We start from the raw sequence: 16,255 nt of genomic DNA, 5'->3' as shown, positions 1-16,255 counted from the left end.
AACAAAGTTTAGTTAGAAAAGTCAAGATGACTGATGATGGCTCAGGATACAGTGTTTGTCCTTGGTGTCTTCAAGGTCTTGCCAAGGTCTAAGGGCTTCATAGGACCTGCTTCTACAATCTTCATGGTCAGTGAAACAAATTCTTCTCATGTACCCATTCTTCTGGGGAAAGTCTACATAGGCTTGGGGTAGATATCCTTTTAACCAATGGGTTTGAGGTCCATCAGTTATCCTCAACCTGGTTTAGTCTGTCTGCTAAGATAGTTTTACCATCTTACCATATATTGCAACTTCTGAGCAGACCTGAAAAGGGTTTAGTAAGACCTCACTCCAGAAGTACTAGTCTTCCTGAAGACCTCGTACACTCCACCAAGTGAAGTAGTATAGAGGCAGAAGAGAGAGAACCTAGGTCAGAACCATGAGTGACACTTTTATTGAGAAGGCATGAGAATCCAGCAAAGAGACAGAGAATGAGAAAACAGATAGGAGAACTGAGAGGTAGAGTCCTGAACCCTAGAGAGAAGAGAATGTAAAACAATGTTAAATATTGCAGAGAAGTCAAAGGAGGATTGATTGGATTGGACATTGGATCAATCTGTGATTTCACTGATGATGATGTTTGTACTTTGTTCTCAAAGAAGACCATGACATAAGGGAGGTGATACCATAACAAGCACATGAATTGGATTTGAGTGAGAAGGTTCTGTGCTAAGTCATCAGTCTCAATTTCTCCTCTGGAGCCATCTGATTCCAGCGACCAGATATGAATCAGGATGACTGGAGATGGCTCTGGATGTGAGATAATCAGAGATATGTGTCTTGCCCAAGGTCACACAGTAAGAGTCAAGTATCTGGGGTTGTATTTGAATTCAGATCCTCATGACTCCAAGGATGATGCTCTACACACTGCACCATCTATATATTTCATTCAGAAAGGGACTTTAGTACTTGTTCTACAACTTAAAGAGTCTTAGACAATAGGCTAGGTTTTTGAAAGACTGATTTGCCCAGTGTCACACAATAAATTGTTTCAGAGGTAGGGTTTCAATGATGGTTCTTCTTGATGCTAAGGAGGGCTTTCAATTCATTATGTCATATTGCCTCTCCAAGAATCCCACGGTTTAAGAAGGATACTAACAAGCTCTCTATACACTGCTCAATATTGCTGCTCCTCTACAAAGCTCCAAAAGAGCAGTGTTTATGAAAAAGTCCTAAGGTCCAGTGAATTACAATGTCAATATAAGTCAGCAATTTGATGCAGGATCCAAAATGCTAATATAATCTTAGGTTACATTAAAATAACTTTAGTGTCTACAATAAGAGAGTTGATAGTCCCACTGTACATTGCCCTGCTCAGACTATAGCTGAAGTGTGTCAGTTCTGAGTCACACACATTTTGGAAGGGATATTGCTTCATCCCCTTTATAATAACAAAAAATTCATCTTAACTCTAGGAACATATAACTTGTATGCTCTTTTTTAACCTGTAATTTGACCTAGTAACATAGCTTAAATAAATTTTTAAATTCAAATAGATTTTTAAAAATTAATTTCTTTGTTTGCTTTAATAATGTTGGCTTATATATAGTTGGTTTTCAACAACAATCAAGAGAGACAGGTGTCCTTCCCTGAGTAAAGAGGATCTTCCCAGACATCAGAGCTTCAAGTATAAATGAAGGGAAAGTAGTTCCTATTCTATATTAGAAAAAATTGCTCCTTTGTGTATTGTAGAATTTTAAGTTAACAGCACATACTTCTTTTGTGATGTCACTGGCTTTTATAGCCACTTGCCAGAAGCCAGTAGAAGCTCTTCATGGGATGTTGAAGATAAGTGGGCAAGGGTGTCTTGGTTATTCAAATGGAAGGGTCGTATAACCTCCCACAAGTAATCAATATTCCCATCATTCCATCCCTACCTCCATTTTCAAGAGTGAAAAAAACAAGAAGAGAAAGCGTCCCACAAGCCTAGTTTGATCAAACCATGGTGAGTGGGGCAAGGAGGAGAGCTAGAGGAAGGGAGAAGTGCACAAAGATTGGGAACTGTCCCTCAAGAAGAATCACTTCTCTTCCTGGGAGGAGACCTTGAATTTGATATCTCTTGAGGTTCTTCAGGGTCATTTTGGGCCCATTGTGTCATTGTCCCTAAACCCCAATCAAGACAGGATGGTCTCTATTCAGCTTGAGATGACTGCTATGGGATGCTTCAGAATCACAGGAATACCTGGAGAATCCCAGAATCTTCATGGGATTGTCCAATAGTAGAAATCAAGTGATCTGACCCTCCAGAAATATTATAGACCCAAGTAAGAAATGTAGATAAAGGGGAGATTTTTCATTTTTAAAAACTATGATTATACTTTGTATTTGAGAAACCATTAGATGGTAAGGGTAGAGACCTTCTTTTTGTCTCCTTTTGTATCCCTAGGGTTTAGCACAGTGTCTAGTAATAGTAGGCACTTAATAAATGTTTATTGATTAACAAAATTCCAAATATAATTGTCTTTTGGGGAAAACTTGATTAGGAAATGTCTTTTTGTATGGTATTACCCTATAAATGGATTTATATATTATTTGGAGATCCAAGCTTCTTCTCTTGGAAACAGGGACCTTGTCTGGATTTTTCTCTTAAAAGACTTGAATAATTTCTTAGTTATGCCACAAAACCACTCTAAACATTTGCACAAGTTAGAATTCTATGCCCCTAAAGCAAAAACCTTGTAGAGATGATCCCACTATAATATATCATTGCTGGAAAAATCCAATCCATGCACCCCTGGGGAAATCTCTCCCTTTTTTTGAATCCCCAAAGCCCTGTAGGAGATCATAAATCATGCTGGATAGTTATAATTTCCAGATAGTCAAAACATTACCTCCTTTAGAGTAACTATTCTGGTTGAAAATCTTATTTCTACATTTTGTTTTAGTATTGAGACTTATGATTCTGTTTACCTTCACAAATCTACAATTGCTCAGTACCTTTATTATCTTGGTGGGCAGCTAGGTGGTGCAGTGGATAGAGCAGTGGCACTGGATTCAGAAAGGATAGGGAGTACGAATCCAGACTCAGACACTTGCTACTTACTAGCTGTGTGACTTTGGACAGGTCACTTAATCCCACTGCCTCCTATCCAGGACCATCTCTAGTCTTAATTCATATCTGGCCACTGGACCCAGATGACTCTGGAGGAGAAAGTAAGACTGTGACCCTCTAAATCAAATCCAATTCATATGCTTGTCATGGCATCAACTCCCTGATGTCATGGTCTTCTTTGAAAATGAAGGGCAAAGGTTATTATTATCTTAGAGAATTTTCAGAGAATAGAAAGGTGAAGGCAATTTGTCCAGAATTAGAAGTCAATCGGTTAGTCAATAATACAAAAAAAGAAGCAAAAGAGAATTTATGCTTTCAAGGTGCTCATAATTTAGCTAAGTCAGCCAATATGTTAGAAGTTAGATTTGAACTCAAATCATATGAAAAAAATCCCTCTGAATTTAGAGTATCCCAGCATTATTGCTTACTATGTAGGGCAGTCAGGTGTCAAGGAGATAAAGAATTGGATCTGGAGTCCAGACAAATTCATCTTCCTGAGTTTAAACCTGTCCTCAACTATGTGACCCTGGGCAGTAACTTCACCCTATTTGTCTCGGTTTCCTCTTCTGTAAAATGAGTTAGGGGAAGAAATATCAAACCACTCCAGTTTCTTTGCTAAGAAGACCCCAAATGGGATCGCAAAGAATCAGACATAAATGAAACAAATGAAAGACAATCTTTGACTTTACTCTGTAACCCTGGGCAAATTATTTTACTTATATTGGTTCCAATTTCTTATATCTGTTAAATGAAGGGATTAGAGTAGATAATCTCTAAGAACTGTTTCAACTTTGAATTTAAAGATTATCCTTTTGCTCCTACTGTAATCTGAGACTACTGTGATTTTTAAACTGTTCTTATATCTATTTTACATTTTTATCTAACTTCCTACTTCTCTGGCAACTGTTACTTCTTCATGCTATGAGTGCAAACTCTTTGGTATCAAATCTTCCGTATTGAACCCTTCTTTCTTCTACTTCATCCTCTTTCTGATTCATTGGTTCTGATTATCTATGAACATAAAAAACAAATAACAATTTGGGCTTTAAATCACGAAGAGCTGAATTCAAGTCCTGATTTTGACATATCCTGGGTAGATGATTCTGGGCAAGTCACTTAACCTCTCAATGCTCTAGGCAATTCTTTGAGAAATGGTGTTAAACTGTATTTGTATAGTTTCCTCACTTTTGAGTTCCCTATACTAATGAAATCCCAAGCCTCAGGTTTGAATTTTATTGACCATATCTGACCCCTTTTCTTTATTCACAAAATCCTTACTTCAGGCCCTAATCACTTATCATCTTGACTATTGCAATGGTTTCCTCACTTGTCTCCCTTCTTCAAACCTTGCCCTACTCAGTCCACCTTACCCACAGCTGCCAATGTTATTTTCCTGAAGCCCTACTCTGAGCTTTCTTTATCTTTCTCACTAAATCCAACTAGTTGCCTATTGTCTCAAGGATAAGGCAGAAACTCTTCTATTTGATTTAAAGGAACTATTCCACTGGGCCTCCAACTGTCTTTCCAACATATTATACCTTCCTTTCCTTCCCATACTATATATATCCAGTTATGTACAAGCTTCTAAGTGTTGAGGACCTATTAGGATTCAAAAGAGATGTGAATCACTTTCCCTGGGCCTTAGGCCAAGTCAATTTGAATCACTTTTCCCATATTTCTCTTTGAATATCATACAAGAGACTTTTGCTTTTGGTCTGGGGTTTTCACAGTTTTCACTTTCTAAATTTTCCCAGCTCATTTGAGCCTTAAGTCACCTGGAACACTCTGGCCCTTGAATCCAATTGATTTCCCAGATTCAGAGATTTGCTCCTTCTGGATGCCCAATAACTTTCTGTTTTCTGGGGTTGTCTGGTCTGACATTTGTTCTAAATTTCCTCTCTTCTGTTAATCATATACTTCCACCACAAGAATAGTTTTCCAGAGTTTATTTACTCCAAAAAATAAAACACACAAATTCAAAAATAATTTACCAGAGTAAGGTCATTTTAATTCATATAGAAGAAAACCATCATAACATTATCATATGAAAGAAACTTGTCCCAGACTGCATTGTGACTAATGTTTCTATTCTGAGTTTTTAACTAATTTTTTTTTGCAAGGCAGTGGGGTTAAGTGACTTGCCCAAGGTCACACAGCTAGGTAATTATTAAGTATCTGAGGCAGGACTTGAACTCAGTCCTCCTGACTCCAGGGTTAGTGCTCTATCCACTGCACCACCTAGCTGCCCCTTAACTAAATTTTTTGAGGCTTAACCTAGCCCACAACACTCTCCAAACCAGGAATCCCAGGTCAACTCACATCGAATTTTCATAACCAGAATCACTACTCCTCCCCAGAAGAGAATTGTATTTCCTGTCCTCCTTCTGATAACATTATTCTACTTTCTCCCCAACACTTCCCCCCCCCCCCCCCCCCCCCCCCCCCCGCAAGGTAGTGGGGTTAAATGGCTTGCCCAAGGCCACACAGCTAGGTAATTATTAAGTGTTTGAGACTGGATTTGAACTCAGGTACTCCTGACTCCAGGGCTGGTGTTCTATCCACTGTATCACCTAGCCGCCCTAATCCCCAACACTCTTGATTCCCCAACCTTAATATTATGGATCCATTCTAGAATCTAGAGGTGTTTTTGAGAAATCAGAAAAACTCCTGATTAGACATTAGGAATATGGATATGCAGACTGCATATAATGCATATATCAAGCATGAACTTGATCACAAACTTTCCATTCTTTGACCAATAAAGACAAAAAGAAAAAATATTGTAATCTCAAAAACAAGCAATGCCAACAATCTGCAATTGTACAAAGACATGGTAGATAGCTTCCTAGAAGTTCCTAAATCTTTTAATTCATTCTTTTTGAAAAATATATATTTGTTGTAAAATCACCTTAAATTTTAAAAAATCTTCCCCTTCTCAGAGTCATTCTTTAAACAAAGAAGAGAAAAAGAATAAATCAGCAAAATTAATCAACATATATGCAAAGTCAGATATGATAATCAGTGTTCCACATCCACTCCCTTTGCTCTGAGAGGACAAATGTCTTATTTGGAACCAAGTTTGATAGTTTTAATTTCATAGCATTCAATTTCAGTGTAGTAGTTGTTAATAATTTAGTTTAGTCATATGTATTGTTTTCCTAGCTCTGCTGATTTTACTCTGTATCAGTTAAAATAAGTCTTCTCATGCTTCTCTATATTCTTCATATCCCTTGTTTCTTAAAGCTTGGAAATATTCCATCACACACCCAGAATTTGTTTAGTCATTGCCTAATTGATGAATTTGTTTTTGTTATTCAATTGTTCTCAGTTGTGTCCAACTCTGTGACTCAAACAGGGTTTTCTTGGTAGAGATTATGGGGTAGTTTACCATTTCCTCCTTCTGATAAGCAAACTGAGGCAAACAGGGCTAGGTGGCTTGTCTAGAATCACACAACTAGTAGGTGTCTGAAAACAGATTTGAATTCTGGAAGATGATTTCCCTGACTCCAGGCCTGATTCTTTATCTACTTCACCATCTAGCTGACTAGTTCAAATAGATATCTACTTTATTTCCCAGTTCTTTGTTAAGATTAAAAAAACCTCTCTAGGTAAATCTTTTGACCTAAAGAGGTTTTTCTTTGTATCTTTGACTTCCTTGGAGTATTTCCTAGAAATGGGATTTATGAGTCAAATGATATGGGCATTTTAGCCACTTTCCTTTTCAGTTTATTTGAACCAATTCACTGCTCCTCAGACAGAACATTACAATGACCATCTTTTTACAACCAATCCAACATTTACTATTCCCATCTTTGCTCATCTTTACCAGTTGCCTTATACAATATCTTTAATAGATTTTATTAATGTTTGGTTTTATATTTCCTAGATTTCCTGTTGTATCTCTTCCCTTCCCCTTCCTGAGAACCATCCCTTAATAACGAATAATTTTGATTAATAGATTTTTAACAATCTTTGGTGTTAACAGTGTGAATGGATTTAGTGATCCTCACTTTACTGATGGACAAATTTCAATGCTATGTCCTTATTAGATAGAGATAGTAACTCTAGTAGCTAAAAATATAACCACCAAAGCAATGTTAATTGGAGGGGATGATGGAAAACTAGTCTGACCCAACTTACATTATAGGTCATACATATTTCAGCATTATTCATTTTGTGATAATAATCTGTGTTGTTAATTAGGTTTGGGTAATATGTAGATAGTGGCAGAGTTGGACCATCAACAATCATCTTGACTTTTGTCTTGCCCTTAAACTCTGATAACTGAAGAAGACAGTGAGACTTAGGACTTTGTGGAGAGCCCTGTCTCACTTAAATCCAGTTCATGAGCAAGGTATCAAGAACAAAGGAAGAATAACAGCAAGATGGAGGCAGACTGGGGTGTATTAAAAGAAAGCTTGGACTAGAATCTGAGTAGGAGTTCCAGACCTACCTCTGTTTCTAACTAAATCCCTGACTTTGGACTTCTCATTTCATGTGTCTTTGTTGTGTTCTCATCAGATATTCCTAGTAACTTTTTTCATGGTAGTGAAATGCTGGAAACAAAATAGCTGTCTATAAATTGGGAAACAGCTGCATAAACTGTCTTATCTTAAAAGGTTATTGTTGCACAAAAAATGAATAAGAGGAATTCAGGAAAACATAGGAAGACTTGGAGGAAATGATACAGAGGGAAGAAAACAGTTTTAAAATAATTTTTTTTGTTTAGTCTTTTCAGTTAGGTTTTCTTGGCAAAAGACACAAGAATAGTTTTCTATTTCCTTCACTCATTTTATAGATAAGGAAACTGAGGCAAATAGGGCTAAATGTCTTGCTCAGCATCACATAGCTAGTAAGTGCTGGAACCAATTTGAACTCAGAGTCTATCCCAGAATTCTACCCACTGTGCCACTGAATGCCCCAAATAATAATAATAATAATAATAATAATAATAATAATAATAATAATAAAACTTATGCATAAGTATATATTTGCTATATATAAATATATATGAATATATTCCTTTAAGAGAGAGAGAGTAGCATAGTGGATATACAGTTATTGTCAGAGAGGGGAGATCTGGACTTGTCTCACCATGGTTGCATTAGCTATGTGGACTCTTGGTAAATTATTTAATCTTGCAGTACTCTAGCCCAATGGGATCAAACTCAAATAGAAACTAAATTGAATATAAAGATCCTGGTAAGCTATGTACTGACTTAATTGTAAGATGTATTATTTTCTCTGTTTTGTTGTACTTAAACTTTTTTTGCTATATATTTTTCACAGGCAGTTAGATGGCACAGGGTTTACAATGAGGAAGATTTCATCTTCCTAAATTCAAAATTGGTCTCAGACCTGGCAAGTCACTTAATCCTTAGTTTTGCCTCAGTTTTCTCATCTATAAAAACAAAGTGGAGAAGGAAATGGCAAACCATAACCATATCTTTGATAAGAAAACCCTAAATGGGGCTCAGGAAGAGTTGGATTTTCTTCATTCTCGAAGAAGGCCAAGACATCAGGGAGGTGATGATGCCATAAGAAGCATGTGAATTGGATTTGAATGAGGCAGTGCTATGCTGTCACCCAGCCTTACTTTCAACTCCAGAACCATCTGGATCCAGTGGCCAGATATGAATCAGGATGACTAAAGATGGCCCTGGATGCCAGGCAGTTAGGGTTAAGTGACTTGCCTGAGGTCACACAGCTAGGGAGTATCAAGTGTTTGAGACTGGATTCGAACTCTCCTATGCCTGTCTCAGAGCCAGTTCTCTATCCACTGCACCTTCTAGCTGCCCATGAAGAGTTGGATACAACTGAAAAGACTCACCAATAAAAACAAAGGTAGCAGAGGATTTTCTTCCCATTACTCCTATTTCAATGCCTTAAAATCTAAATCTACGTTCATTTGCATTTAAGCTTCTCTTCTGTGGATTCTGAAAGGCCAACTCCCTCCAGCATCTAAATTTAGAGCAATTGGAGTGGAATTAAATTCTGAACGATGCAAGAAGGAAGAGGAAACTTTAAACTAGAGATGACCAAGCCAGAACTAGATAGCACTTATTGCTTCTCAGGATTTTGTACTCAGTAATTTGCAGACCGTCCCTTTGCTGGTAAAAGCGCTGAGGCACTGGGGTTGTATTTTGCTGCATTGGTGCTGAAAGAACTTACGGAGACGCCTATTAGCTTCTGGAGACTGTGCACTGTGTCAGGGGAGCATCTCCTTCTAACTGGTCGGAATTGATGTAAAGCAGCGGATTACAAGAGTTAGAAGCCTAGCACGAGATCAATGAGAACTAGGCTACTTCAGTACCAGCTGTAGAATGCCAGTGGTGATTGTACCTTCTTGGTTCAGGGATTCTCCACGTCTGAATCTGATAATCCAGTCTGGGTTCCTAGGCAGGTCAGACCAGCCGGCGGAGGGGAGGGGCCGGGGCCGGGAACTGAGTGCCACGGTCTTAAAAAGGGGAGGAGCTCAATCAAAGCCTGGGCAAGGATGCTGCTCTGCCAGTGATGCAGGAGAATTTGTAGACAGTCCCTTGGCAGGTGGGGCTCGCTGTCTTCTTCCCTGGGCTGATTGGAGAGAAGGACTGGGCAGATTTCTGCTGCCTTGTCACAGGTAGGAACACCCTTCTCTTTGATGGGACTCTGGGGCTTAGGAGTGGGTTGGACAGTGGGGAGAGGCCAGTTTCAGGGATGGCAGGGTAACTGAGGAGGCCAGAGAGGAGGTTGGGTGGTGTTGAGATTCAAGAAGGATGCTGAAATCCAGACTCTTGGGAAGTGGGGAGGATAGAAGTGGAGTCTGGAGAGTGGGGGGGTGGGGGCAGGGGAGAGGAGAGGGGGAGAGAGGGGAGAGAGGGGAGAGAGAGAGAGAGAGAGAGAGAGAGAGAGAGAGAGAGAGAGAGAGTGAGGAGAAGAAAGAGAATACAGTTTGTTCATTTGGGAAAGGAACATAATGTTCTGCTGTGTTCTCCTGGACCTTGGACTTTTGAGCAGAAATCTGAGGGTGGCAATTTTTGTGACATCATTCAGAGCCTTATGGATAGCAACCCTTTAGCCTTATACCTGAGAAAGGGGCATTAAGGATAAACTGGCAATGGGTAAGGAGCTGGATTTAGACCTCTGCCACTCTGACAAAGATAGATGAAGATAGACCCTAGGGATTTGATCCTCAGTTGGGGTGCTGGCCTGCTGTTAAACCAGACTGAAGTTTCTGCTAACCTTTATAGGGGGGTAGCCCTAAACTAAGGAATCCCCAGAGATGGCTGCTAAAACATTTTACATGGAGGGGAGAGGGGTGATTAGTATTTTCCTCATTTAACAAGCTAACTCCCTCATTTTCTGGTTTATGAATAAGGCTGTCATGGCAACATCACTGTCAGTACTCACTCTCCTGGTGGTTGTTTGAAGGTCCTGTTATGCCCTCAGCCATCTGGAGTGTTGAGGGGTATTGGGTGTGTGTGTGTGCGGGGCAGGGGAACTCACCTACCATCTTTCACTCAGAAACTTTCAAACTAACATTTGTGTCATTCTGGTACTAATCCCAGGAAGAGCATTTCCAGTTTGAAGATAATAATCTCCTTTCTTATAATTGGAGAAACTGAGGCACAGAGTAAGACATGAAGATCACAAATCAAAACTGTTAGCAGAGTTGTCTCTTCCAGACATTGTTTTGCCCTTTAGAGAAGGAAAATACTGTCTGTCTCTTCTCTCTCCTCCCCCTCTGTTTTGTCCTTCTTAACCTGCTGCTGTATAATACTGGGTGGGGCATATGTGGTTCTCTTCCTCCTGATATCTCTCTTTCATCTTCTCTGAAAATAGAGATAAAATTGCCAACTTCCCAGGCTTGCATAGAGGACTGAATATTTGTAAATTGTTTTACCTAATGAATCAGGAGTTATGAGTGCCAGAATATGTTATTTTTATAAATATATTATTTATTATGAAATAGTGGTACTTTTTCTCTCAAAGAAAAGAGAGTCCATGCCAGGATCCTTGTATCACTTTGTTGTAGGTCTATCTGGTAATAATCTCCTGGTATCATTACTGATATAATGGTAGGTGCTTGCTAGGAGTGGGGGGGGGGGGGGGGAGGATTTTCTTCTTTAACCATCCCAGTTCAAAAGAGAAATACAGGAAGTGCAGATTCCACCATCTGGAGAAAGAGCTAAGTTGAGGTGAGCTGTTTTGGAGTGTGCTATTCTCTGGAGGGGTAGAAGCTAATCACACTATTTTGTTTCACTGATTCAAAACTTGTCTTCCTTTTCTTCTCCTTTCTAGCTGACAGTTATGACAAATGAAAATGACCAAATTTGTAAACAGGGCTTATTGAGTCTTTTTTTGTGATAAGGCCTTTAGGATGACAGATAAAAATCTGATTGGCCTATCTTTAGATACTGAATCAAAAAGGATGTTTTGTTAGATCCTGGAGGTGATAAGGCTATACCAGAGTTTATTGAATATGGAGTGAAATAGTCAGACTTGAACTTCAGGAAGATCAATCTGACAGGAGAGTGAAGGATGGATTAGAGTGGGGAGAAAATTAGGCAAGAGGCCCACCAGCAAGCTATTATAATAACCCAAATATATGAGGTCCTGCACCATTGTGATGGCATCATCAATAGAGAGAAAAGGGTTTATTGGAGAGATGTTGCAAAGGTGGAATCAAAAGACCTTGGCAGCAGCTTGAATATGGGAAGTGAGAGATAGTGAAGGTATATGGGAGAGACCTTATGAAGGCAATATCCAGTATAGAAATTCTTGCCATTGATTAAAATCAGCAACTCTTCTGTAATATGTAATCTTAGAGAGTTTTACTAGACTAGTGAGAGGGTAAAAATCTTCCCCATGGATGCACAGAATTTATCACAGTCTTCCTAATTCCAATGGTGATATCCACCTTTTACCACTTTTCTCTCCCTATTGACTTATCACAAATAAATACATGCCTCATAAAATTTTCTGGTCTTAAAAATATACATTTACTTAGAAACTGAGTAATGTGAGAAAGCTCCCTTTGTTGTAATCCTTCTGACCTCCTCCTGCACAATCTTATGTGTCTTTCCCTCTTGTTGTTGTTCCATCATGTTTGATTCTTCATGACTTCATTTGGGGTTTTCTTGGCAAAGATATTGGAATGGTTTGCCATTTCGTTCTCCAGCTCGAATGGTTTGCCATTTCATTCTCCAGCTTATTTTACAGATGAGGAAACTGAGACAAACAGTGTAAAGTGACTTGCCTGGAGTCACACAGCTAGTAAGTATCTGAAACCAAATTTGAACTCAGGAAAATGAGTCTTCCTGATTTCAGGTCTGGTACCCTAACCACTGCACCAACAAGCTGCCCATCTTTTTCAAAAGGCAGCTTATATAAACTTTGCCTTACTTGTCTCTATTCTTGATCCAGAAATCACAGAATTTCAAAGGTAGAAGGTATTTTAGAAATCCTACCCCCCTTCATTTTACAGAAGAGGAAATGAGGCTTAGAATAACAAAGGCAATACATATTTATTAAGTGCCTACTATGGGCCAGACACTGTGCTAAGTAAGTACTGGGGTTACAAAGAAAAAAAGACAATCCCTGCTCTCAAGAAGTTCCTAGTCTACTTGGGGAGATGACATGCAAACAGTTATGTACAAATAATGCATAGAAGAATAGGTGAGTATGATCTGGTGCTATGATTAAGGAACAGGCTTTTTGGAGAAAGTAAAACTTTAGCTGGGATTTGAAGAAAGCCTAGGAAGCTAGGAATTGTGTATAAGCATGTATAAGAGTTCTAGGCAAAAGGTGACTTGTCCAAATTTATCTAACTTTTTATGACAGAGTCAGTACTAAACATCCTGGTGTCCTGAATCCCAATCTAGGGTTCTTTCCAGTTATCCATTGGTGGCTTGGTAAAATAGTAGCAAAACAAGAGATAACGATTTCTGTCCTTAATACTGATCTGCTTATAACTCTATATAACTCATTACCAAGAGGCAAACCAATCAAAGCAGAAGTAAATTACCACCATCTATTGCTGCTTACTAATTTGTTTAAAAAGGAAGTATCTCAGAGAGAAGCCAATGTAATTCATTTGTCTGTGACTCATCCTTAAAACAAAACCAGATACCCCAAAAAGTAGCCTTCATATCCTGTACAAATGATAACAACTTTAAGATACCTTACATAGGCAGGGAGTGAAATCAGAATGATTAAAGAGAATACAGGAGATTATCTGGTATTATCAGAGATAGCAGGAATTGGTTGATCAATCTGGTTGATTGATAAAAATAATTCTAATAAGTTAATATACATGCCATTTTTAAGATACTTAGACTATAACATAAAATGCCCAATACTCAAACCAAAACAACTTAGTATGGTGAGTAGAGTGACTTTAGAGTTAAGATCTCTCTTCAAGTCCTACCTATAATGCCTGCTGGTCCAGTTGCTATTGGCAAAAAACAAAACCTGTCCCTGTTCCAGGTCGCTCTCTTAACTTCCTAATGGTAGACAGTTGCAGATCTATACTTTGCAAAAGGGAGTTTCTTTATGGGCAACAGTGAAATCACAGGTTTAGTCAAAATAAAGCATTCAAACTTTATTGAATATAATAATAATAACATTTATATTTAGGTATGAACTTAGTATAAAATCCTACTTAGTGTTCAATTCTCAGCTTAAATTCCACCATTTTTTTGTACAGCCTTTCCAAACCTGCCCTCACTGTCCTACCTTGTAGCCAGAAATGATCCCTTCCTTCTGTAAACTGACTTGTTCCTTTATTATTCCCCAACCACATTAGATTGTTACTGAACTGAGGAAAAAGAGCAAATCAACTTTATATGTCCTATATGATCAATTTATGTCTTTTCTATCATTGTGAAAATATGTGATGGAATTTTAGATTTGAAGTCAGGAAAACCTAGCATTTTATTTTGTTTCTGATACTCTTAGCTGTATGATCTTAGACCTGATTAAGCATTTTAGACCTCTAATATAGAGAAAACAATACCTATAATACCTACCTTGATTGGGTTGTGAGAATCAAATGAATGAAACACTTTGCAAACTTTAAGGCATTATTTCAATGTCAGGCATTATTGGTCTTACTTTTGCTATTGAATCAATATGCTTAGGTTTAGTGGTAACAGAAGAGAGCTCAGGCTCTTTGAGAAGCAGTATATTATAGAAAGAGCAACTGGTCTAGACCAGTGCCTCATTGCATAGATTAACCTATTGTTCTTACAGGAAAGACAGTTTGAGTATTAGGTGTATTTAATTGCATTTTAAGTCATGTACCTATCCGTCAGGAAAAAAAAATCACCATTTTTTAAATATTTTTCATCTCTGGACTCAGCCTAAAAATCCCAAATAGTTAAAAAAAAAGACATGGAATTTTGCCATCAGTGGATCTGGAATTGAATTCCTCTGTACTATTTACCACCTCTTCATTTTGATAGAATATAAACTTCTTTAGGTCAGGGACTGCATCATTTTTGTCTCTGTACCCCCACTACATAGCAAAATGTCTGGCATACAATAGGAACATAATGCTTATTCACTGGTTGGTTGATTTATGGCAAATCACTTTACCTTTTAGGCCCAAGTTTCTTTATCTATAATCTTTAGGATTTGAAGGAGTCCCATAAGATCAGAAATGGAAGGGATCTTAGAAGTCAGTTTGTCCATTTTATAGGTAACAATAAAAAATATAAGAAACTAAAGAAACTAGACTAGAGAGCTCAGAGAGAAAACAGGAGAATCATTATTTGAACTCAAGTCTTCTGACTCCAAATTCAGTAATATCCCCCCCAAAGCTCTTCCAGCACCAAGTTTATAATTTATTTAATATTCTGGGAAACAACAATGTGTTTTCCTCTGAAAGGCTGTCTTTGATGGTCATTTCAAAGGATTTAAGGCTAGAAGGAAGCTTAGCAATCAATTGTTCCAAGGGTTCTCAACTTTTTATTGTCATGGACTCTTTGACTGGCTAGTGAAGTTTATAATAGCATTTAAATTTTAATTAATTTATAATTATTATTATAATTATATTATATAATTGATAATTGATAATTTATTTTAATTAAATATTTTAATTTAATTCTAAATTTCACTGAGAAGCTAGTGAAAATATAGATGTACTTTTTCCCATTCAAAGTCATGGACCCCCTGAAATTTTTCCACTGAGTCCTTACAGGTCCAAGAAATCTAGGTTAAGAGACCACCTAATCCAACTTCATTTTACAAATGAGGAAACTGTTGTTTAGAGGGGAGAAAGTTCACACATCTAGTAATGGGATTTTAAACCAGCTCTCTGACTCCTAGGCCTTGTTCTTTCCACTAGAACAAATTGCCTTATTCTTTAAGCTGATTTAACTAGGATATGATTAAAAAGGAGGAAAGGCACAAACTTGAGGTGGTTTTGTGCTCACTGTCAACTCATAAACTTATTATTTCATCTTAGTGCCTCAGTTTCCCCTTTATAGAGCAACTTGGGGAAGTTCGGAAGACTAATGATATAATGGATGTAAAGTGCCTGGGACTCTTTGCAGAGACAACTTGGTGCTATTATTTCCAAGAAACATTATGAGCCACTAAACTCAACTAAGAGGAAATAAATGTTATCACGATATAAGTGCTTAGGGAAAGTGTGTATTTGGCTTTTCAATGAGGTCAGTTTTGTTCATGTATTGTTCCGTCAATGGTCCCATCATCTTTCTTATTAGTTGTTACAAACCAGATTCATAGATCAATTCTCTTTAACTCCATGGGTTGGTTTAGACAGCAAGTAATCCTTTCTATAGATTGGGAAATAAGTATTCCTTGAAATAATAAAAGCTAAAATGTTCATAACACTTTATATTTTTTATCTCATTTGATCCTCACAAAAATCCTTTGATGTCAATGCCATTATCAGCTGCTTTTTACAGATGAGGAAAATGAGGCTGAGAGAGATTACTGACTGCTCAAGGCAACAGAGTTAGTAAATGACTGAGGCAGGATTTTAACTCGTCTTACTGACTCCAAAAAAAAGTATTAGTGCATGATAAACTCAAGTGAAAGGCAGCTAGATGGTACAGTGAATAGAACTCTGGGCCTGGAATCAGGAATTGTTGTTACTTCCACTCTGGCTTCAGACACTAGCTGTGTAACTCTGGACAAGTCACTAAACCCCATTGC

At 37.9% G+C, this 16,255-nt stretch overlaps 1 protein-coding gene across 1 annotated transcript in view; it reads left to right on the top strand.

Moving 5' to 3' along the window:
* The first annotated feature begins 1,802 nt into the window (after nucleotides 1-1,802).
* The window catches only part of TMEM63C (transmembrane protein 63C), a 104,673-nt gene continuing 90,220 nt past the window's right edge, over nucleotides 1,803-16,255 (top strand). Inside the window, exon 1 of the mRNA XM_074236274.1 lies at nucleotides 1,803-1,984. The gene's annotated coding sequence lies outside the window, so the exon portion shown is untranslated. The remainder of the gene's footprint in view (nucleotides 1,985-16,255) is intronic.

This window comes from Macrotis lagotis, chromosome 4, assembly GCF_037893015.1.
Source record: "Macrotis lagotis isolate mMagLag1 chromosome 4, bilby.v1.9.chrom.fasta, whole genome shotgun sequence".
NCBI classification, from domain to species: domain Eukaryota; kingdom Metazoa; phylum Chordata; class Mammalia; order Peramelemorphia; family Peramelidae; genus Macrotis; species Macrotis lagotis.
The sequence above is the reverse complement of the archived record's forward strand: the minus strand, read 5'-3'. Positions and strand labels throughout refer to the sequence as shown.